Source organism: Siniperca chuatsi, linkage group LG20, assembly GCF_020085105.1.
Source record: "Siniperca chuatsi isolate FFG_IHB_CAS linkage group LG20, ASM2008510v1, whole genome shotgun sequence".
NCBI lineage: Eukaryota > Metazoa > Chordata > Actinopteri > Centrarchiformes > Sinipercidae > Siniperca > Siniperca chuatsi.
In genome coordinates this window covers 10,409,965-10,434,992 of record NC_058061.1, presented here as the reverse complement: position 1 = coordinate 10,434,992, position 25,028 = coordinate 10,409,965, and the positions used below count along the sequence as shown (strand labels likewise).

Genomic DNA, 25,028 nt, shown 5'->3' with positions numbered 1-25,028 from the left:
AGTTCAGTCTGTTTTTAATACAAGTTTGAATTATTTTTGTCAGTATTTGTTCTATGAAATGATAACTGAACTGCTGGTGAAGTGTAAAAGTGATCTTTTTGTGAAATCCTTTCCTTTCCAGACACTTTGGAGGTTCCAGGCAGCACTGGATGATTTACCCAAACAGCATGAAGGTTAAGTCACTGCTCCACTTATTCTGCTCTCTTTAGACTTGCACATGCACATTAAAAACATCACAAAAGACCTTAAACTATTAGAAAAATGACCAAAACTCATGTGCAAAAGCCCTTGACATATAGCTTTCAAAAAAGGATATGGTCGATAAATGCGGCATTATAATGTCGAGCAAATGGAATAAGAAATTCCCTTGACATGACATGAAAATTCACCTTGTGGCAGCCGGCACAGGACGCACCACGTCAGCAGCGAGACAGGCTGACTGGATGTGACAGGTAAAAAGGGGAGATGATGGTTAGAAGGTTCTATTGTTTCATGCCGCTTTCTTGACCTGTCAGGTCCTGGCGCAGAGGCCTGGATCGAGGACCTTCTTGTCACATGCAAGCAGTCTTAAAAGGCCGTTATCCAGACTACAGTGATTGCTCCTGTTTAATTGATTTGCTTTGCACTGAGGCCTGTCACATTAATAATGGTTAAGTACAGCCCCAGTGTGTCACCCAGAGTGGTGCGTCTATCGGGAAATTAACAGACCTAACTAACTGCTGTCTTTGACGCAAGAACTGTGTGATCATAAGAGATGCAGCAGTTTGATACTTATACTGAAACTATGGTCTTTATAATATAACTGCTCTCTGCTGATGTGCAGCAGCTGTACATTTTCTTTTTTCTCCATATATATTTTTAAAACATGCCAGTTTGACCTCTTCATCTAAGTAGCCACGTATATGGCTGTATTATATCCCCATTTCATTATGAACTACCATCCAGAGTAAAACAGAGAGCTACACTGACAAGTAAATGGTGTTGAGTGAATAAGACTCAGATTATGCTTTCCACCACTTCACAGGAGCCTTTGACAGGTTGCAGTAGACATTAAGTCTCTCTGATATTTCCATGACTGACTGACAGGTTGAAATTGCTCCCATCACCTTGATAGCATGGTAATGCACCTTGCATGTGGACTGTCTTTAAAGTGCAGGAAATTAGACTCCAAGTTGAGAGTTGCCTTTCAACCAAATATGACAAGAAAATAGACTGCTTTTCTTCTGCGCCCAGAGAGGGAAAAAGGCCCCACAGAAGCTGGCACAGAATAAGAGGTTACAGGAGAAAGTGTCAGGAAGTATTACGGATATTATGTGTTTAAGACAGGACATTTCAGATACTTAGAAGTCATACCCATTCCCCTTCACTACACCCAAGATATTTTCCTCCCCCCATCTGTGTCAAATACTGTGGCGTTGACTTCATTTGCAAGAGCTCAACTCTGGGCTGACATGAAGAACTTGCACTATCTCGCCGGAAGTCAGACGACGGTAGCGCAGCATGACGGAGAGAGTTAGAAAAGTTGAGGTGCAGCCAAGATCGCGACGGTGAAGGCTCTTTTTCACGTTGTCGCCTCAATTAGTTAAAGCTGGTCAGGAGTAGGAAGTAAAGCCTATGGAGATTATATGCTGTCGTCCACTTGCCATCAGGTAGGTGAGGATCCTGGCGGGTTGTAGTCATGCTGTAGAGAAGAGTTAACTTCACCTACCCTCCCTATTAGCACTGGAACCAATGGCTCAGTTCAACCTGACAGCTGCCATATTACTGGTTCAGAACTTTGTGGAAACTTCAAGAAGCTCCTGTAAGACCTACTGTACTGTATCTACTTGTCTAGTAGCTTTAGGAAAAAAGGGAGTGCAATCATGTTTGCTTGTGATGACATCGAAGTTCGGCATGTGACTTGATTTTGTTAATTTTGATTACCATTAGGCCTTCATAGAATGATTATTTTCATTATTTCCAAATATGTTGATTCTTGATTTTTGATTAATTGACAAATCCTTTGTCAGAAAATTGTGAAAAATGCCCAGCATGATTTCCAGGAGCGCGATTTGATGTCTTAAAAGTGCTTTGTTTTGTCTGACCAACAGTTCCAAACCGCCAAATATTCAGTTTACAAGGATATAAAATGGGGAAAAAGCAGCAAATCCTCACATTTGAGAAGCTGGAAACAGAATGTTTGGCTTTTTTCGATTGATAAATTATTGGTTATCAAAATTGTGGTTGATAAATTTTCTGTCCATCCACTATATACTAGTCCGACTAATTGTTGCAACCCTCTCACTTACTTTATTTCTATGAGTATTCAATCTCAAATGAGTTAAAAAGACACCACACACAGCACATTTGTTTGTGTAGCAGTCAGTGTAAAATCAACATTCTTCACATCGACACACACGCAGCACTAGATGCTGAGCCCTCTCATTTACTTGTCTAGATTTAATTTATGGAGCCTAAGCCGGGTGAAAATGTACAGGTAGCGTGTTATGGCACTGGAAGCACTGTGCAGGTCGGGATGAATGTCTGTGATGGGCAGATTATTCAGACTAAAGTAGGCCTAAAGAATGATCTTGTCACATTTCACAGGCAGGATTAGGGATACGCAGGAGGAGCGCTTCAGTCAGGAATTAGCGTCATGTGGTCGGCTGGAGATGAGCATGCAAGGTATTCGCCGAGACAGGCTTGGACACTTACTGCTCCATTTGTCTACTTAGTGATCAAATACCGAGGTTGATGGTTATTTCTCTGTCGTTTGTGGTTTGTGTGATATGTGTTCATCTGTGTACGTTTCCATGTTGTGAAATTGTACGAGTTTTAGAGATCAGAACACCCTGTGGACATCCAGAACCGGGTTCATTTTGCTTCTTTTTGTACATACACCACATGCAATTATACATATACATTTACAATATAGCATTAGATACAACACATGATGCCATCTTGACGTGTAGCCCATAGCAGCACCTACTATATTTGTGGCTTTGCATTTTAAATGGAAGTGCGTCTGAGTGTCTTCAGGCTATCAGAATGAGCTATTACCACAATGATTGAAGAGTGAGGGAGCGCGCAAGCTAAAAGACAAAGTAGAAGAGGCCTGACAAATGAAATCAAACTTTATAAGACCTGCCAGTGGTGTCAGTTGTTATCCATATCTCAAGCGCATTATGGTACTGCAACGCAGCGTACTGCCTTCTCATCTGTCGGCTCAAATTCATCACATTCTCGACTGTTTCTTTTAAGTCACAAGTGTCAGTGTGAAGAGGAGTCTTAATTGACAACTGAGTGGCACAGACGTGGACCGCTGCCTTTATTTTGGTGCCAAGAAGGGTTGTGTTGTTTTGATGAGCTATTATTGGCAGAAGCCAGTAGCAGATAGCAGTCGGCCTGGAAATGGGAAGTGACATCAGACAGAGAGGAGCTTGTCATTGTCTTCAGGCGAGTTCAATCTCGCTGTAACTTAGGAACAGCCTGTTGAAATGTCACTCAGCAGACTTTCTTATCTTGAGAAGAGAAATTTGGGTTGATTTGGTGAAATTTTAGCTGAAATTATGTAGACATTTGCTATCTGGATTTTGAATAGCTAAAACAAGTTGGCATGGCTTCAGATGATTTTTTTCTGGTAAATTATATTTATTATGTCAAACATAGAAAGCTGTCGTGAGCCTCCAGCCTTCATATACAGCACATTTAAGATCTGTAGCCCCAAATTTGCTGCAGTGTTACTCAACATATTATTTATTTGTCAAAATTCGCTGGAAGTCTTATTGTCTTTCATAGCATTTGGTAAAAGTAAAGATAATTAAAGGGTTGATTTGAATAAACCCCCCCCCAACATATTTTCTTACCTTTTAGAGGTACCTAGTCATACATATAGTTTTGATTCTATGCTTTGACATATCCATCGCTGAGATCTTTGTGATTTTGTTTGTGGTGCTATTTCATCAGTAGAAAGAATTTCCAATGAAAATTATTCACAGGTATGTGCATTATCCATTATCCAACTAGGACATTGTTTCTAGAACGAGATGTTGTTGAATTTTTTACTGTAACTTTTAGCCATGCGAGCGGCATGGCTCTAGGGATGACAATGTCTGTTTGTCTGTTGGTCGGTCTGTAGGTCCACCACTTCCACGTCCAGATTGAAATACCTCTCCGACTCTTGAATCCTATTGACTTTGGTGATTCCTTGACCTTTCCTCTAGCGCCACCATGATGTTCACATTTGTAGTTTGAGTGAAATATCTCGACAGTTATTGAATGAATTGTCATGAAATCTGGTACAGACATGCATGTCCCTCTCAGGATGAATTGTAATATCTTTGTAATCCCTCAACTTTTCATCTAGCACCATCATCAGGTCAAAAAATGTATTTGTCCAGTACTTTGGTTTATTACCAAATACCTGCAAAACTAATGGTCTTTAGCCCCAGCTGTACTTTGTGTTTAGAGCTAATTAGCATACGTTAGCATGCTAACATGCTAAACTATGATGGTAAACATGGTAAACATTATACCGCTTAGCATCAGCATGTTAGCATTGTCATTGTGAGCATGTTAGCATGCTGATGCTTGGCATTTACTGTAGCTTAAAGCACTGCTGTGCCTTAGTACAGTCTCACAGAGCTGCTAGTCTTGTTTTAATGCTGTGAACGCTACAAATGAAATTCTATTCATCTCCATCGTACTGGGGTGGAGGCAGAGACAGATATCTCAAAACATGAGCAAATAAAACCGAAACTATCTGCATGGCTAGATATATTTGTGTGTAATTTGGGTGAACTGTCTCTTTTTAAAATGATTTGAGGACCGGATTGCACTCACCATAACAATTAATGTAAACTGTTGTTCTTGATACTGTAACCAGCACTCTGAGCACATCTGGCATTTATAACCAGCTCACAGTAAATCAACGAGGCGTCTGTAACATGTAGCTCAATAGAAGCGCTTCTTAATCACAATGTTCTCCTCTAATATTCACTCAGTTGGAGTACAGTGTAAATAAATAGCTCTCAGCGTAGTGCATCTTACTGTACATTGATCACTGGCACGAGACCCCAGGCAACAATGCACAAAAGAAAAATTACTTCCTTATTTTCACTCATCCGAGGCTCCGTGCAGCCCTAATAGACAGAATCAGAATGTCTGCTGTGGTGTTGCAGGCTTTATGAGACCATTACCGCTTTTTATTGTGTATCCCTAGACTAATGGCTTTCTATAGTCCCTCTGATTTACGGCCTGTCAGCTTTGTGGCTGTCCATTAGAACGGGAGGTTGACATGAAGCCAGTGGTTGAAGTGCCCACTGTTAAAAATAAGGAAGTCATGTCTCACACATAGACGCCAGGCTCTTAAAACCTCTGTTCCAAAACACATTCATGCCTGCTTGTTTTCCAGACTGTTTTGTCTTTTCATATGCTGCCCCTCTACTTCATGGGCAGTTATATTAAGTAATTTACTGCAGACAAATATTGTACTGTTTCTGAGTGACATACATGACACATGTCTACAGCAAGGTAGTAGGAAAAATAAAAGTCTGTTAAATCCATTAACACACATTAACACTTTACATTTGGAATCATCTGCATTAAACTGTGTTTTTATGGGTGCTTTATTATAGTGCATAAACTGTGGTCCTAGCACTTAAACACACCATTAAATATTAGTTTGTCATTATGATTTTATCTTCAGCTTTGATTTTGTAATGTTTTATGGGTTGGGTGATATCCTTTTAGTAAAGTACTGTATGAGTCACTCACACATAGATGAGGATTACTGGTGTTTACATCAGTTATACCTGGCAAACACCATTATTTAAAAATTAAAGGATAATTACGGTTTATTTCACCTTGGGTCTTATTTTCATGGTTTTAGCCATCTTTTCTATCAGTAATAATAACATTGTACTCACCAAAGTAATTGATAAGATCTGGGAACATGGTGACATCACTAAAAAGAAGTCATACATGATAAGAAACATGAGTGGCCAGACAATCATATAGATTTTATGTCATTTTTCCCTTTATTAGACAGCGGACTGTATAGAGGAAAGAGACAAAATTCTCTGGCAGGCCATGTTGTGATTACATGGTCAGCATCTAAAATCCCAAGGCCACCAGGATGGCCCATGATCAGATTTTAAACAAACTCTGCGGTTAGCCAAACTTAAGTTAAAGAAAAAACAAATGTGGACAGTAAATTATGACTCAAACTGTCTGTTGCAAAGATCCACCACATTTTACAGACCGACTTCCTGTTTCAGCTTTGACCTATCATACATAGTTTTCCTGTGCAACGAGGGATAATAACCCACATTTTGGGTGCGTTTACTTTTGTTTTTTTGTCTAAATAAAGTGGTTATGATAATCTGACTAAACTGTTTGTCAGACTGTTAATGTTTATTGCCCTGTCTGACTTGTTTTTAGCGATGTAGCCGTGATCCCAAATCTTTGCTGTTACTTTCGTGAGCTCTCATAACCTGATAGAGATGATGGCCAAAACAACGATGATTTTAATGGTTATGTTCTCTCTCAGAACAAATAGGAATGCAGGAAGTAGAGAATAGGCTTTTTTCATAGTAGACATTTTGACATGTCATAGCAGGAAAAGCACAGGTGTAACTCATTAACGATGGCTGCATTCCATTTAGGTTTTTTAGTTCGAGGGTCCTGCTATTATACATGCTGACTCACTGACATAGCTTACTGGGACACTTAATGGAATGGAGCCATTATTAATGTTATTTATTACACAGTGTTATTAGTTACACCTGTGCTTTTTCCTTCTATGACAACTCAAAATGTCTCCTGTGAAAAAGGCCTATTTGAATAACATGTCTTTGAATTCTAATTAAATCAGACTAGATTTGGATGGTGATAAGTTTCGACAAATCAGGGGAATTTCCAAAAATCAAAAACACAAACATCAGAGATGAAAATCAGAAATTTACCTGCACTGTGTTACCGTTGCCTGCAAGGATGAGCACATGTGGACAAACAGGAAGGAATGTTTAATTTAAAGCGGATCGTAACTGGATCACTATACAAGAAAGCCACCTCAGACTTTTATCTCTGTTGGCTCCTGTATGACCTTTCATACTGCATTTTTTTATGTACAGCTGGACTAACTTTAAAGCCTGCTGAGTCGCAGAAAAGTGCTCTTACCTCAGATAATCTGTCCTGAATCTTCCATAAACCTCACTTTATTAGCTCATACACAAGGATCATCCATGTGGAATTAGAGCAAAAAAATTTATCCGTGACAATTTAACTTCCTTCAGATGTTCTGAGAGGAAATCACATCGTACAAAACATGCTCTGCAGTTGCTGTACGTGATACATAATTAGCGAAAATAACTCTGAAAACCACAGATACCTTGTCAATATTTCACTGTCTTTCCCTAATTGTTCGTGGTGCATCAGAGCCACAGGCGGGGTTTAGGCAGGTGATCCCTGACGGGGGTGGAGCTGGTCCTGCTTCACATAAAATCAATTCTGGCCTTTGGTGTTGGCAATCCAGCAGGGTTGGGGGCAAAGAGGGGGAACACATGTCTGACACCTCCTGACTTTTTCATGAGGTAGTGTTTGAAGTTTTAAACCCCCACAGAGGATTCTTTGGGTGATGAATATAAAAGGGGGTGCAGCTTAAAGCTCAGGCATATTATCATCAGTGAAGACCGTTACTCATTTTGATGAGGAAAGTCAAATGATTTGATTTTGATGTACCTCAACGAGTAATTTTAAGACCTGAAAGAATTACTAACAATTACACCCTTCAAAAGCTAATTTATTTGAACATCCCCATAATGGTTCTTCAATAATGGCATGTGTTTTCTTTTATGATGGACGTCCTTTCATTTTAAGCTGCTCTTAAGTCGCCCTTGTCTCGAGTGGTTCTGTTCTCTCTCTGTTCACGCGCTGTGGTGGGCACAAAGAAGAGGAGCATGACCTCAAAGCATCTTTTGTTGCAGAGGCAGTGGAGGGTGGTGGCTGTGATTCATGTGATGGGGTGAGGAGGTGTGGTAGGTACTGAGGAGGGTGGGCCGACAATGACAAGCTTGAGTTCTGCAGTCCTGGTGGTCCTGTCTTTCAGCTGTTCTTGTAATAACTCATTTATTTGCGTGATTGACGTCTTGGTAGATATCTCCAAGAGTAAATGTGTTTAGTACGGTTTGTTTGTTTCCAACAATATCTAAAAATACAGTTAACAGATTTCTATGAAATTTGGTGTTAAGTTAGGCCATAAAGTAGGCTAAGTCAAAGAGCAGGTGATTAGTTTTTGGTGTAGATCTGGATTAATGAGATTCACCACATTTATAAAGACAAAAACATTTAACAGTTCAGAGATAATGAGCCAAAAAGTATAATAAGTCTGGTGATATTTTTTTCCTATTGTCAACAAATCCCCTTAAATGACCAAAACCAACAATGAGTTGATCCAACTAATAAGAATTGTCTGTGTATCCAAAGCCTGATTGTTGTCCAAAACCTATGAAATACACATCAGTGAGCCACACTCTTGCACTGGGTGACATGTTTCTTCATTACCAAGAACATAGGCACTGTAGTTTATATTGAGTCAATTCCACATATACCTGCTGCTGTAAATACTCACTAGGGTACCAAATGTGTATTAATCCGCGGCTGAAAATAGCCCCCAACAAATGCACTATAATACTCCTGTTTGGTTAACATTTGCTAAAAACTACAGTGTCCAGCTGTTTAAAGACATTACAGAGCCCTTTCTAAAAGTGAAACTATATATTTGTGAGCTGTTTTAAAATATTTATGTCTTCATTAGGAACCAGTGGGCTTGGGCCTTGGAGCCACAGACAGGGTAGGAAAGTGGCAAAGTATTAAGAGATGGACTAATGCATTGCTGGTTTTGTTGTTTTTGTGGGATTTGTAGAATAATTCCAGACTCATCCTTTTAAGTACAGAAAAAAATTAAGAAAAAGAACCAACCAGCGCATACCTCCAACCAATTTCAACCAATGTTCACCAGAAATGGTTCATAAGATAATTGGATGAGTGAATTCAGTTTTTTTGTCTTTTCATGTTAAATGATTGCTGATATCTTGTATGTGTGACCTATTTAACATAAATTGGCACAATGAATCAATGCAATGCATTAACTCCTTGTACAACTGCAACCAAATGTAGATAACACCTACACATAAAGTGTATTAATACACATAAAGTACATATGAAACATTGTGCAAAAAGTGATGCGTTTTCTCCTAGGCATAGGTGACGCTGGAGCAAGATAGCAAATTTAAAAGTCCAAATTTAAATGTGGTAATGGTTCAAATCACATGAAAGTTTTCACACTTCATCCTTGTACAAATTAATAATATTCCCAGACAGTATGTATTCTTCAAGAATCATGGGTGTCACCAGCCAATCAGCATGAATTTCTGTCACTGTGTTGATTGATGCAGTTCTGTATCCAGATGCAAATTAAACATTTTATTTGACTTAAAAACAATAGAGAACTGTGTATCCTCTCGATTGCTTTCTAATAGTTTTTGCTAAAGGAGTTTTTTTTCAACCTCACAGTAACTGACACACATTACATTGAACAGCGCTCCAAATCCACAGAAGTGTCATTTGCAGACTTCCTCTAACAGATGCTGGTTCTTGTCTCAGGGAAGTGCAATGTCCTGGATCTAGTGGCACTGCCATATAACTGCTGTATAAATAGATTCCTATGACAGAGCCATTCATCTCCAGCCATGAACACATCAACATTAAAAGACAGCTCACCGAGACCTCTGCGCTTGTTAGGGCAAGATCAGCAGTCCAGATGCCCAAGATGTAAACTCATGAAGGGAAGATTAATTTATCTGTCATCCCTGCCTTTGACAGTGGGTATAAATCTGATTTAGCTGTTGAGCAGGGGCCATGAAGAAGGGCAGTTGGACATTAAGATTTCAAAGGAGTGATATCAAGAGGACTAACTCGTGACTCATGGCCTGCCACAAACGGGTCAAAAGTTCTTGTGGGATGTACCGCATGTGGTGTGATGTTTTGCAACTTTTTTTGGGGGTTGCTCATCTCTTCTTCTTGTATTATTTTCAAAATGGCGGCAATCATGTGAGGTGCCTCATACAAAAAGTGGGCACAGGGTGTCAAAGGAGCTATTTACTGGTAGATGGATGGGAACAGGCGATACGAGGTGGTCACATCCTGTGACCATCTGCACGGGAGTCATGCTAGTTATTCAGATCAGACACAGATGCTCGGGCATAACATGAGCCTCTATGCAGATATTTGGATGCGTGACAAAATGTTTAGTGCCACAGTTCATGGAGTTTCAAGTGGATTCTGGTTTGCCAGTGTTTTCTACAGGTTCATTTGTGTTTTTCGCCAAATAGCTGCTGTCTTTTGTCGATGAGAACTCCCAGTATTTGTCTTTTTGGGAAATTAACTTCATCCCCTTTAGAACTTCAGATATGTCAGTGTGACCGCACAGTATTTCTCTTTGTGTGACATTAATTTCATCCTCTTCAGAGCCACTAATTTTAAGCCGTCAGCAGGCCGTTTACTTCCTTTTTTCCTCAACTAAACCTATGAGAGGGTTAAAGAAACTCTGAGGCATTTGCTGACACTGAAATTACTCTGTGCATAACACACTGCTTTAAGATGCTTAAGGTGGGAATAAAGTGTCATACCACATTAAACAGCTAAATGACCTGATCACAGCGATGTGTAGGTGTAGCGTGGGTTTGAGGGGCGACACACGATGATGAATCTGTTCCTTTGAAGCCCTTTTCTTGTCAACGTGTCTGTGTTGCTTTCACTCAGATGAAACCACGCTCTTTGTGTGGTAAACAAGACGGCTTTGTGACAGGAACAAAGACTGAATCGAGGTCTTTTAGGGGGTCTATTGTTACTGAACATATGTATGTCAAGTGGAAGGACACTGAATACACTGAGCAGTCCTATGTACTTACATAGTTGTATAATGTAGTCTGCTGCAGTGGCTGAAAGTGTACTCAAGTACTGTACTTAAGTACAATTTTGAGGTATAGTACTATACTATAGTACTATAGTAGCATTTCCATGTCACACTACTTTATACTTAGTACTTAGTACTCCACTATATTTCACAGAGAATATTATACTTTTTACTAGATTTTACTCTCTTATTTGGCAGACATAAAGTCACAACTTTCTTTGCATATATGATCAGTTTATAAAACATGAGGCATTGTTATAGACAGATATATATAAACACACTGCTTTAAGATGATTAAGGTGGGAATAAAGTGTCATACCACATTACAATGACCTATATATATATACAGTATATTTTACACATTCAGGCATCAATACTACTACCACTTCTACTAAGTACATTTTACTGAAAATACTTTCGTACTTAAAGCGTGTAACGTTTGCTGAACAGCGGCCACTGTGGCCACAAGTAGCAGTTACAGGATAATGGTAAATGCTAAAACTTAGCATAACATAAGCACAGGTAGAGAAGAGTCAGTTACACAGCAATATCTAACTATTAGCTAGCATTAGCCACCATAAGCTACTGGTCATACCAGACCAAGTGAGTCTGTAGCTGCAAAAGCCCTGATTGTAATGAATATAGCAAAAGTAAGTTTTATTGCTTATGAATTCAACTTTTCCTTTGTAAGCAGAAGATTGTGTTATTTGGTCTTTCAATTTAAAGGAATTGTAAGTGACATTCACTGCCACTAAATGTTGCACTAGAACACCAGCATTTCAGACCCAAACAAATGGGCGCTACGGCGCACCAGACTCCATTGAGGAAAAACAGTAATTTTATCTCGCAGCTCATCGTAAAACACACTTCATTCAAACTGGACAGAAACAAAATAAAACTCACCAAAACCATCTTTGTTAGTCTGTTAGTTTGTTTTTGCCACTGACAGGCTCAGATTGTTATTCTGAGTGTCTGACTACATTATGGAAAGGATTGCTACAGAGCTAGAACTTTTTGTTAAACAGTAAGATCCTTTTTGTTTAACCAGAAACAGCCGTTTTATCGCTCTCGCCCGCCACCAGACTCACTTCATTCAAACTCTACAGAAACAAAATAAAACTCACCAAAGCCATCTTTGTTAGTCCACTGTTCCAACAATCACCAACTCTGGTTTGGTCAAAATAAATCCTTAATTTACTACGTTAGATGAGAAAAAAACAGCTCTCCTCACAGACGAACAGTTTTATACGAGGGACTCACATGCACTAACATGCACGCGCTGCCGGTGCGGCTGTAAAAACAAAGAACAGTGAACCTTGGATAACAACACAGGCAGAAGGGGTATGACGTTATCCTCTGCTCAGGACGCCATTACTCCACTATGTCTTTATATAGCAAATAGTTTTTTGCTGCTATATTAACGTTCAGAATCTCATTTACAGAACCTTTAAGGAAAATTCTGTATGCACTTACATGTAGGCTACTTGTAACTGAGTACTTTTACATTGTAGTACTGCTACTTTTACTTAAGCAAATGCTTTGACTACTCAATAAACCACTGGTCTGCTGTTTAAAATCACAACTAATTTTTATCCACAGCTCCAGTAACTTACAGTACTAATTGTTAATAAAGTAAATTTCAGTGTTCTTCTCTCCCTAGTAAATTCCTATACATTACAGTATAAAGTAAGTCATAATGTACTGCTGACTTTAGTGAACCTAATTACATTAATGATTGCATCAATTACTCCACTGCTGTGGTTTGGCCACTGTGGTGCATTTTTCCCAGAGCTGTGGCACGGAGGACAGTGGGAATTTTGACATGTCAAAGCATCCAGGGCCAGAAGCAGGATTAATGGCCGCCTGCCTGCATCCAAGGTCCTTCAGCAGTAATTGCAAGCAGAATCTGACTCTATGATCTCAGCAGCAGTATGCAACATGCCAAAGCAGTCTGCTTTTGACAGATTGCCTTCCTGCAGTAATAACTTAAGCACGTTCAGTCTCTCAAATTAGGCACCACATGCCTCCCACACCACAAAACAGGAGCAACGACTTCTTTCCACCTCCTCTGAATATATATATCAGTATATATTTCCCTGCTTTGACAGATCCGAGTTAAAATCAGTTTTTAGTTCACAAAATCAGTTTTTGTTGGCCGTATCACTTCACCTGCGCTTGACAAGTGCAGGTGAAATGAAATGTTTTGAATAAAAGATGTAATATTCATCTCTTGCAGCTTTGCAGTGTAGAGCTAATGAAATGCTTTTGGAGAATCATGCTACAAACATCTTCAGGGTAGTGTCACTGTTTTAGCTGCTCTGCTATGTTAGCCTCTAGGCCTGTGCAGGAGTAAATCCCACTGTGGTTCTCTCTCTCATTCTCTCAGTTGATAGTTTGTGTCCAGCCTCAGGACAGAGGAACTCCTATGTGCTGCTCTGTGGTGGGTTGTGTTCTCTGGAGCAGTTAAAAGCCTGGCAGCTCCACCCCATGACTGTCCAAACACAGTTGACTCTAGGCATCCACATCAAACAGAGCTCTCTGCAAAGCCCATTGGAAAGTTAACCATGGGGTGCTGAGCTTGTTTATTTATTTTCCACACATAAAAATGTCTGGCTTCAGGTTTTTAAAATTTTTTAAAAGCAAAATTCACCCATTAGCGTTGGTAATTGATGGGACAAAGCTGTATTTGAAGAGCGGTTTTGACACCACAGCCGGTTCTACTCAACTCTTCTGGACCAAGTCGAAAGCAAGATTCAGAGCGAGTAACAAGAAAAGACAAGTCAATGAAAGATCCTTTCAGTCTGCTCCTCAGCGGCACTCACAACGGACATGTCGGAGCGAAATTAACTTTCCCGGCAGTGTGCGTTTTAAAGCACATACACTGCAACTGCTAATTCATCCTGCCTTGAGATCCGTTAACATTGACGTTTGAGGGTAGATGCTATGTGAAAATGTAAATAAACTTTAGAGGAGTCAGTGTGGGATGAAATTTATAGTTTTGGCATTTACTCTGCAGTCATCATTCATCCCCTTGTCGAGAGCAGAGGCCTTGATCAGCAGAGCCTCCGTTGGCCCTCAGATGACCCACAGGCTATCTGGCCAGCTGTGGTTCAGATGCCTCAGTCTGAGATGTTAGCATTACTGTAATAACTGAGACTATTAACCCCTTCTGCACTACAACAGCCTCAACAAGAAGTCATCTCTTTGTCACTGTCTTATTCTAGTGCTGGCAGGAAATGCATTTAGATCTTTGGAGTAAACATTAAAGGGTCAGTTCACTCAAATCAGAAAAAAACCTCAACATATTCTTTTCTTTAGCCCTAGTCGTATCATGCCTTTGGTTTTATTTGCTGTTATATTTTTAAGTATCCGCCATTTAATGTTTTGTCGCTATCCCAATTCAGTGGAGGTGAATAGAAAACAATGTTGCTGACTCTGGATAGTCCAGAGATCTCACTGTGGACAGTTTTCATAGGGACTATTTTTCTGTGGAAAGCAGCTCCAAGGAAAAGTGTAATCAGTGAGGTCTGGATTATCCAAAGTTGTTTCTGGAAAGGGATGTTGCTGTTGAGTTTTCCAAATTTTATTTTAAACTCTTTGAGCATCACAAACCTTGGCACATATAAACAAAACGATCTACATGGCTAGATACCACTAGAGGTAAGTAACAAAATATATTTTTTGTGATTTGGGTGAACCGACCCTATAAAGAGGAAATAAGATGTCCTCCCAGTAGCCTAGATTATAATGGATTTGGCAGGTGCTCCAAACTCTACAGGGTATGTGCACTATGTAATAGAATGTACAGCCCTGTAAAAGCCAAATCAAATAATGGGAAGGTGGCCTTCATGCAAAGTGCCAATTATTTTAAATTGCTCCATTAAAGGCAGCAATCACAACTGTCACGTTTAGCATTTGGACATAACAGTTCACTTCTAGTGGTTCGAGTTCATGTGAGTGTAACTGCAGTGTAATAAACACATGTAGATTTACATAACCTCATGAAACAAATGATTTTGTTTGCTGACTGCTTGCCATAACACATAACTGACAACTAAAAAGCTAGACATTTTCTCACTTCAACTGAGAGAACAAAGCCCCTCGCTGGTTTTCCTCCTTTTAACAGGTGAGTGCTCCAGCTATTAATTTGTGTAGGGCCACCTACTTTAATTGGTCTTAATCTGGAGTGAGTGGCTTTGATCTCTCTGACAGTTTGACTGCATTAGCACGAGTGTGCAGGCTAATCCTTTGCGTAGCTTGTTCTTTTGGCGCAGTCAGAGGCCTGTCCAGCGATAATATGTCAGCTGAGGGATAAGCCTTCATCAAACAACCAGGTCTAAGCTTCTGGAAAATGGGGGTTGAAGGGCCACCATCATGCTGTGCTTCAAACAAAGATAGAGACGTAAACCAACTCTGGCTTGCAGTTTGTAACCGTTAGATCAAACCTAAAGAGGGACATTTTCAAGGTTTGTGTCCTTTTATGCAAACTTGTTACGTGTTTCAATCCTGTGACCTCACACTTGCTTTATGATAAATACTACACTGTTACATGGTCCTCTAACCTGGAGCGAGTTCTGGGTGTTACAATGAATTCTTTATATCCATCATCCCACCTCTGTTCATGCACACACTGCATGCATGATCCACATGTCCAAACAGTGGCTTTATCTGTGCCGTGTCGTCTTCTTAGGAAGTAACGAGCATGAAGTGTTTGTCCTGAACTTGAGTTGAACTCTCATGAATTATGATAACCATCTCACAGTCAACAATATCTGCTTTCAGGAAAGGAATAGAGAGATAGTGTTTGAAATGAAGTAAATCGCAGCACTTGTGCTTCACTAGTGATTATATCACACATCATGGTGATTTACTTATCACGGCATATCTTGACTTCAGTGGATCTTTTGTTTTTGTGTTCTGTGATGGAGGAATGTTAGCTGAGGTTTCTTCAGGGTTGCATGTGAAAAGGCCAAATATATAAGTTAATGCTAATTCAAAGAGAGCAATTTGAAAGCAAATGGGTTAAGAAAGAATATTATAGTCATAAATCACTGTAAGAATCATTGTTTTCTTCCACTTCTTTCCACTTTTGCTGCCTTTTAAAGTTTGTTGTTTTTAGTATTTTGGAGAGTACTGACATTTATTGGATCTGTTTCTTGTTGGCTGAACTGAACTGATTTTCTGATTTTCTTTCGAAAATACCTTTTTTGAAAATGTATATCATGAGCTTATATATATATATATTACACAGCAATGCCTGTTTATTTTAAGTGAACACAATCTATATAGCATCTGTTCATTCATGGTGTCTCTGTTGCCTCATTCAGTAACAGGCTAACAGGTGACTTTTTGTTGTGGTAATGATACTGGCAGTTGTTCTTTGAAAGGGCAGAAAACAGCCTCACCTTTAACTACGATCTTTATTAAGGCACAGCCGTTTTGAATTTTGAATTCAAACAGATCATTACAGATCAAATATTTAAAAGAATAGTTACGAGGCAACCAGTGGCGACTTCAGGAAGTCACTGCTCTCTGCCAAATTGTCCCACACATAACCTCCCCATAACACCACACACTTTGGATTTTGTACAGATTAAACAAATGAGATGTAAAGTGTTAATGAGCAAGTTTAAGAGGTGCTGGAAGATTATTTCACCTTTGGACAGAGCAAGGCCAGCTTTCCCCCTGCTTCCAGTCTTTATGCTAAGCTAAACTAATCACCTGCTGGCTCTAGCTTTGTATTTAATGTACAGATGTGAAAGTGGTATCAATCTTCTCATCTAACTTTCAGCAAGAAAGCAAATAAGCGTATTTCCTAAAATGTTGAACTATTCCTTTAATTTTCTCCTACCTTTTGAAAAGGCTGCATATGTCTGAGGCTTGTTTTTTCACAAGAAAAAGCAAAGATTTGCCAAAAATCACAAAAATAAACATAATTTTGTGTAGTAGTGATGTTTCTTCTTCTTTCCTAACTTGTTTATCATTTCGTGACCCCTCAGATTTATATTCTGATCCCTTAGGAGGTCGCAACCCCCAGGTTGAGAATCACTGTGTTAGCAGATATTTGAAAGAACTTTTGATAGCCCAGCTAAACTCACGTATAAAATGTTTGTGTAAATTGGTATGTTTACAAAGTTCTATGTAAAAATACCCAAATTTGGATTGTCAAACAAATTCTGTATATGTTGTTTTTTTTAAAAATTATTTTAAATGTGTAAACTTCCCTATCTAAATCTTCTCAGCTCACTGCCTGGACACACTGGAGGCCACCTGTAACTGGTCATCTGGTTTCATTAGTATTTGGGGCCATTTGCCGATCTGTCATCCGTCAGAAAATAGCAAAAATATTCGGTACACCAGGGAAACATTGGAAGGTGACTCGCCAGTCATGGGCACAAGGTAAAGATTAATCAAATGTTATGTGTACTATCACCAGCTGGCAGCACCAGCCTCTAAGCCTTTGAGTGAGTAAGTCCACAGAGAGGCCCGTGGCACAGCTGAGTTTGTCTTGTAAAAGTGCAGCTGTCCAAGACATGACAGCTACAGCATTAGCAGGGCCATTAAGAGGTGTAGAACATTTCCAGGGAAACCATTTGAAAAATGACAACCCCCGGCACTGCTGAGATATTAATTATACGCTGCACCCATGGAAAATAAGCGAAAACAGTTGGTAAGACAAAAGACGCCTTGTTTTCTCACAAGATGCCTTGTTTGTTCATCAAGCATTTAATAAGCAATAAACACAAGAAGGAAAGAGGGAAAAAACTAAATTATAACTATTGCGAGTAGCAAACAGTTTTGAAACACGGATGGCCGGAGTAATGACTAATTACCTATCGACTCATTTTCCAAAATAAATCCAAGAATTCAGTGTGAGAATTAGAAATGATTCACAAGGTGAACAGCTTTAAAACAGGAAAAAAAAGCAGATATAAAATGAATTTCTCCTGGGAGTGCTTCAGTGCAGAAAGTCAAACTCACTGTAATGTTTGATAATGTTGTCCTAGACTACAAAATCCCTAGAATGAATTGCAGGAAAATGCACTATTTGTAAACTAACTTGAACAATGCTTTGTCCAATAGATTCATTGCTGCTCTGTGTTAGAAAATTGCAGCTTCAGGACTTTCTCTGCAAGGTCGTAATGAGTTGACTTTGGGTTTGAATTGGCAGCAGTTCAATTCAAAGACTGGAATCTGTTGAATTTATTAATTCAACAGATCCCAGGGAAAACAACATCCATTCACAGTCACGTGCTTGTCAGGTAGAACTAATAAAAAGGACTGCTCAGGTGTGTAGGTTGTAAAGTTGACATACAGATTTTGGGTAAAAGATGAGTCATTTGGTCATAAATCAGCCTCATAAAGCAGCTCTCAGCTTGTTCTGTGATGTTATAAAGGAGGAGACGTAGAGGTCAGGAGGAAGCTGAACTTGTTTCGGCCCTGCAGGGGGGCTTTATATTTTATATTTATTTTCATCCCTTTATGCAGAAAGCAGTTTCATAATGCCTAAATCTGCCCGTAGTGTTAATTGGGGATTAATTTGCCCTGTTTTCAGTAAGTTGAAGGCATTAACAAGGATCCAACAAGGTGCCTCCTAATTAAAACCTCAAGTCCCAGAGAGTGTTATAAATCCCATAAGAATAGTCCATTAATTGGTGATAACTAAACCCCATGTAGAGTTGATTACAGCTATTGTGGTGAGCCTGGTCAGAGTAGTTTAAACTCTAAAACTATTGCATAGGAGCTATTTCCTGTCCTCTTCTCAAGGGAATGAGGGGAACTGATGATGGCCACATAATGTCTATTCACAGAGCCTCATAAATAAAGAGCTGCCCCTGAGTGCAAACTATGTTTATTATAGCTGCCTGAACCTCCGTGCCAGCCCTTGGAGTTACTTATGCAGATAAGTGCAGCACCATTCATCATCACTTCCATTCATAAATAGCCAATAACTCATTTCTCTCCATATGGAAGATTAGACCTTGGAAATGTGACTTAAGCACAGGAAGTATTCAGTTCATGAAAAACATGAGTGATCACACACACAGCCATCTCCCCTATACTCATTATATCTTATTCTACATGTCATTTCCCTGCTCAGCTATCATATGCGAGGCCCATAAAGAATCATGCGAGAAGCTTCTTGGTGGTATGCTGGCTGAGAGCAGATGAGGTGGGGGTTTTTTTTTTTTTGTCTTACTGTAGTGTGCTGGTTTGCAGAGAAGAGGCCACAGAGGTGCATAGACTGATGAGAAGGGATGATATATGTAGCGCCTGTGTCCCAGCTCTCCTCTGGCCCATTGTCATTAATCACGGCCATTAGGCTCCCCCTCCACCGCCGCTCGCCTTGTCTGCGCCCAGCCATCACAGCCTCCCTTTTGTCTCATATCCATAAAGGGAAAGGCCGTATACTTTCGCCTCCCACTGCAGAGATATAGGGATGCTAAAAAGGGTGCTAGCATGTGTTCTGGGGAATTAAAAGTTATTATTGATCTCAGTATAGCATGGAAGGTGTTTTGTTACACTGCAGCAGAGGTGTTTAATTCTAAAGTTTATCCTTCTGCAGGCTTCTTTTTCCACACTGACCCACAACTATGGTGTTATTTACAATTTTATCTTAGAAATGAGTCAAATTGTTTTAATCTAAGCACTCACATTATCATCCTGTTGTCTCTGCGAGCTAATCAGCAGTCAGAGTTGCTCTCCTCTCTTCAGCTCAGTCTTCACATCGTTAAGTCTCCCCCCATCCTCCATGTCATCAAACCCAAGAGGTCTGATATGATAATATGTGTGAACTGAAATGTGAAAGCAATTCATATCACTTTCCAAGGGCTTTGAATGTTTGATTTGCATAACTAGAGAAAATGATATTAGATGGGCATATTGATTTAATTTCATCCTAGAGCGTTGTTAATTATGGTATCATAAAAGTGTCATCTCTTTATTATCGGGTTCAGAATGGGGGTTGATGGCTGGTGTTGGAGAAGTACTTGCACTGCTAGGGAAGGCTATCATCATAATATTGTTTAGCATAATTTTACATTATGGGGCTGGGTCACGATACGCCAGAGATATATTATTATTTTTTCTTATCCCTCGATCAAACTTATTTGACTTTAAAGGATTAGCTGTATCTATTCTTACTTTGTTCTTTGATATTGCATGAATTCGTCTTCTGAATGATCTGTTCTGAATGTTTTACATCTGCTTCACTTTGCATGCACCCCCTCTCTGTGTGCTGGTGTCTTGATTTATATTCCAGTTTTAACAGTATTACATGTTTAACATCATATGGAGCACATTCTTGCTTTCAAGTCGATGAGTAACATGTGTCTTGCGTATGGCCTTTGTGTGTGTTTTCATATCATAAATACTGCAATCTGTATGAGATTATGGGATACCTTTCCCTGTATAGCTATGCATGTACATCCTGTACACCCAGTAATGGTTACTGGGAGGATGCTGAACAAATGAAGTATCCCCTCCTCTGCTTCCAGCTGAATTCAGATCTTTACAAATGGATTCCCTGAGTGCAATTTGTCTAAATGAACAGTGATCATTATTCTAGATCTACCCCATTCTTAATGCTAGAGCACTATTGAGCAGATATCTCTTTAAACACAGCAAATAGGTGGTCTGGGCTAAGGAAAGGCTGAGTGCATTCATTACTTCTCTTCCCTCTTTTTTTTTTCTTCTCAGGAACACAAAGCAGTGCATAATGTGCAATCTGATAAGTGTTCTCTTGCGTGCGCCAGGCCCCCCCTCCTTCATCGTCCTATACATCACTGGCTGGCTCAGCTGTGGTTTGCGAGAGGAGAACTCTGGGATTGGTGTGGCTGAAGTTGATGAATAGGCCTGCGAGGGTGAGAAACTCCAGGGCCAAGCTGTAGGTCCATCCCCATGGCATGTGATGCTGATTGGCTTTGTCCTGTGCGGCCGCTCTGGAGAAGCGGACATTAAGATTAAGTGATGCTGTCGTGTCGGGGAGCAGTGTACTGCATCATCCTGGGGAAGAGACAGCTGCGGTGGTTAATCCTTCATCACCAGGGGAGCGCTGCCAGAGCAGAGATATACAGCCAAAGATAACCCTCCATAACTTCTGCTAAAGATCAGAAACTTTGAGTTCGCATCCATCTGTCCTCAATCCTCACTTAAAGATGAGAAATGAGCAGCGGCAGTGCTGCAGACAGTGGAAAACAAATGGAGCAAATAACATCAAGATGAGGTGAATGTTTTAGTGAGAGGTAATCCCTCTAACTAACCGCAAGTAAAAACCTCTCGTTGTGCAGCACATACTGTAGCTTCTGTGAGTGGAGGGAGAAGAAACAAGAGCAAACAAATAGAAATCCATTTACACAGCTTCTGCAATCACTCTCGTGTCAGTGGCTAACTGACAGAAGTGTACTTTATCACACATTTTGGGGTTGTGGGAATTCCCAGTAGATGGAAAATCTAGCTTAAACAGAGAAAAAAAGCCACTCAGAGCAGAGCTAAAGTGGTCTGTATTTATGTGTCTGCGCGTGGCGTCAGCATATTTTAGATTGCTGGGTTTGCATGTTTGTTGTTGGTTTGATGTAGCTGTCATGATGTGATGGATGAACATCATCATGTAAAGAGTAAAAGGAGAGGTCTGAGCTGCAAGAGAAAGCCGACATGTTATATTGCCCAGGATGTCCTGAAAAGACATTACAGCAGGATCAATCTCTTTCTATCCACTTCACCCTCTCCACAGCCCAAAGCCAGCCTGCTTGAACTTTTGAATATGGTAATTTCCTCAAGAAAGCCTCTCCGAGATCCTGTGGGATGATATATTTGGTGTGGCGGAGGCATACCTGCAGAGAGCACTTGTGACAGTGACATATTAGTTACGGTGTCTCTTGGAATCTGATAACTTCAAATTTGCCACCTTGTTAAGTTTTGATTTATGTGATACCATTTCACTAAAGTAATTGGCCTGGCCTGTTGTAGAAAATAATCAGCCTCTCTGCAGAACAAATACTGGGCCATGCTAATGAGGCAGCCCGAGTGCTGAACTGATGCTGCCGACTGACAGTTATTAATGATTGTTATGATATACAGAAGAGTTGAGATTGGTCTGAGTTGGGTGAAAAAAAGTGACATTTAAAAAATACAGCATATTGGGAAGTACTAATGAAGTAATATACTGCTAGGAAAACAATAATGTGCGTTGTCAAGGCAATGTGTAATTACCCAGCAGCCATTCTGGCTGGCTGTTTGGCAGGCAGGCTGGGGGGAGAGCTGAACAACCTGGCCGGTAATGGATGGAGCTCTGCTGGCAGGGGGCTAAAATGCACTAGGCAGTGACAGAGGTGTACAGATTGATGAATTAATTGGGTATTTCTTGGGACATAAGGGGAACCGCTGTGGCATATGCTCGGCTTGTTACTTTGGAAAGTCTACTGACCCTGAAAGTGAAGCCATCCCACGCAGGGAGTTGTTGCTTTTTTATTGCTCTTTCCTGGGGGGTTGAATTGCACACACAAATGTTCAGTCAACTGCAATTTGTTACAATTTGATAAAGGTATACTGTAAGTAGTGCTGAATAGGGCTGGCCGATAATTCAATATTATCGACTTTCATTGGAAATATATGATGCCGTTCTCTTATTATGTTATAATTCTATTAATTTCTGTTGTCAAAGTGAATGATTCAGAGGCAGAAGCTGCAATTAAAACTTACAAAATCAGTTATTAAAGTTTTTATTTCTGGAAACTGGATCATAGTTTATTTCTTTGAACATTAGTTTGACAAAGGTCGTGCACACCAGAAAGTCTTAGGGTCGAGTTATGCTCGAACAGAACTAGTTCATAAGACACATTTTCCGTCCACGTTGGAAATCAGAAGTGTTTATAGTTGATCCGAAGGGCCACACTTGAAGGCAGAGTGATAACCATAGAGGGGGGGGAGAAGCGGTATCGTTTGAATATGGGGATAACACATTTTCAGACAGTCGGGTAAAATTTGTTCATGGTTTTTCTGATGAAGGTCTGAGGACCGAAACATCGTAAATAAAGTGTTTTATTTGTGATTGAGTGATCGACAGTGTGGGATTTCTTGCTTCTTTCATAAGGGATTTTCTGATTGACTGTGATTTTCAACTGACAAAAACTTAGTGTAGATCCAAACAAAACACATGAATGGTGGATCAAAGAGTCTCATAAATGACATCACCATCCTCCTGACCGGTCAAACTCTATCGTCCACCCGCAGCCACTTGCAGAGGTCTGCACATAGTTGCCATTTAATCACGGCGCTGCGACACCCCTCTGTCAAATCTCTCAAACGTTCTTACTTAGCGCTGACTCCCGCTGAGTGAGAATGAAAGTTCTCACAGCTGCTTACTATCACTGTGGTCTTACTTCAGCAAGTGCCCATTGGCTGCAATCGCTCCTCCTAGCTCATCTCCCATCAAGCCGGTGCATTAAGGCCGACTGCCGACCGCATCAGTGGGCCTCCTCAGCCCGCAGAGAGTCCCAGGCCCATCACCACGAATTAAACCAGAGGCTCTGGTAGTGGCGCTGCTTTTGGTGCCACTGAGCATTACACTGACACAAATGCTGAGGATCTTTGTCAGCTATTATTTCAATACATGAGTGTGTGGTGCCTTGTCCATCCCAGTTTCTCTGAAGCTCACATATCCTCCTCCTCCTGCTTGGAACGATTCCCCTTTGAAGTAAAAGAACAAGCTCTTGGATATCGATGGTTAATTAACCTCATGTTTTAATTTTTGTTCTTTAAGTGTTACTGTGTATATCTGAGAGAGCGCATTGTCCACCAAGGCTGCAATCTTTTAAGTTTATAGTAGTTTAATAATAGATAATAATACAAAAGTAGGTAATTTTAATCTGCTTCTGGATCTGTATCAAAACACACATATTGATAGACAGTACATGTGCATGCAGACAAACTGGGCTGAATTTGGTTGAAAAAAGTTTTTTAAATGTTAGGTTACAGATAACTGTTGTTTCAACAGCATTCAAAAGACTATTTTGTCAATGTGAAGTAGGTCCTAAATACAAGTTCAAATATTGTCATTTTAGCCAAATTTTTGCCTGGTTTTAACCTAAACTTTTACACATCCTTTGACTTGCAATTAATCATTGCTTACTGGAAAATTATACATGCACCAGATTTTTAGAAAGAAAGCTCAGTTGTTAATAATTAATCAGTGAAACTTTTCTTAAATCGCTTACCTTGCAAAGTTAAGAAAACCTTCCTGGATCTGCACCAAAAACGAATCACTTCATTCTTGGCCCATGGCCCAACTTTCCACCAAATTTCATTGAAATCTGCTAACTAGCCTAACTAACACGAAAACAAATGGGACTGACAACATAACCCCCTTGGTGGAGCCAATGAGCTCAGACCTTCTCTTTAATCAAAACATTGTTTTCATCCTCTTGGTTTCATGTTTCTAACCCCTCATGGTTTAACATTTCTGAGTGTTGTGTTTTCCAGTTTGACTTTCTGTTAATCAAGTATCCAGCATTTCTTTTTAGCCCCATTGCTTTGGGACGCCTGAGAAGTGATATACTGTGCACTACATCCCTTTCCTCCTTCTCTTTCACTGCCCTTCGCATCTCCCTCTCTCCCCTCCCTCTGCTCCATCTTTACACTTATCAGAAGAGACAGGTGAGTTAGTGCGCGCTCAACTTCAAACCAGCGTAATTGTTTTTCATACGGAATGAGAGCCGCGGACTAGACATGGATTGTAGAGGAACAACAGGGCTGATTAGCGAGGGTTAGATTTGCTTGCTGGACCATTTTGACACCTGTCTCCCCGCCTTCCCTGGAAGCTGGACCTGATCCCTCTATACTGTCAGTCACACTGGTGGGCAGAGAGAGAGGAAAGAAGGCGAGATAATGGATTGAATAAGAGTGGGAGACTTTTCCCCTCTCAGTCAGGACCGTAATCACAGCTTGTCTTGAAAGTCACCATGATGGAGCTATTATACTGTACTCCTGTTATCTACGGCTCATATTCTGGAGACAATAAAACTTGGGAGCAATTAAGTCCAATGGCTTTTCTATTCCATTACTGTAGTCATTGATG

General features: G+C 40.2%; 1 long non-coding RNA gene across 5 annotated transcripts in view; it reads left to right on the top strand.

Moving 5' to 3' along the window:
* The window catches only part of LOC122867465, a 103,336-nt gene that overhangs the window by 41,611 nt on the left and 36,697 nt on the right, over window positions 1-25,028 (top strand). For 3 of the 5 annotated variants that reach the window (XR_006375920.1, XR_006375919.1, XR_006375921.1), the window contains exon 4: window positions 122-173. This is a non-coding gene — a long non-coding RNA (uncharacterized LOC122867465). Of the gene's footprint in view, window positions 1-121; window positions 174-20,653; window positions 23,529-25,028 lie in introns of those variants that run through there. The other 2 variants (XR_006375922.1, XR_006375923.1) reach the window with 2 other exon arrangements.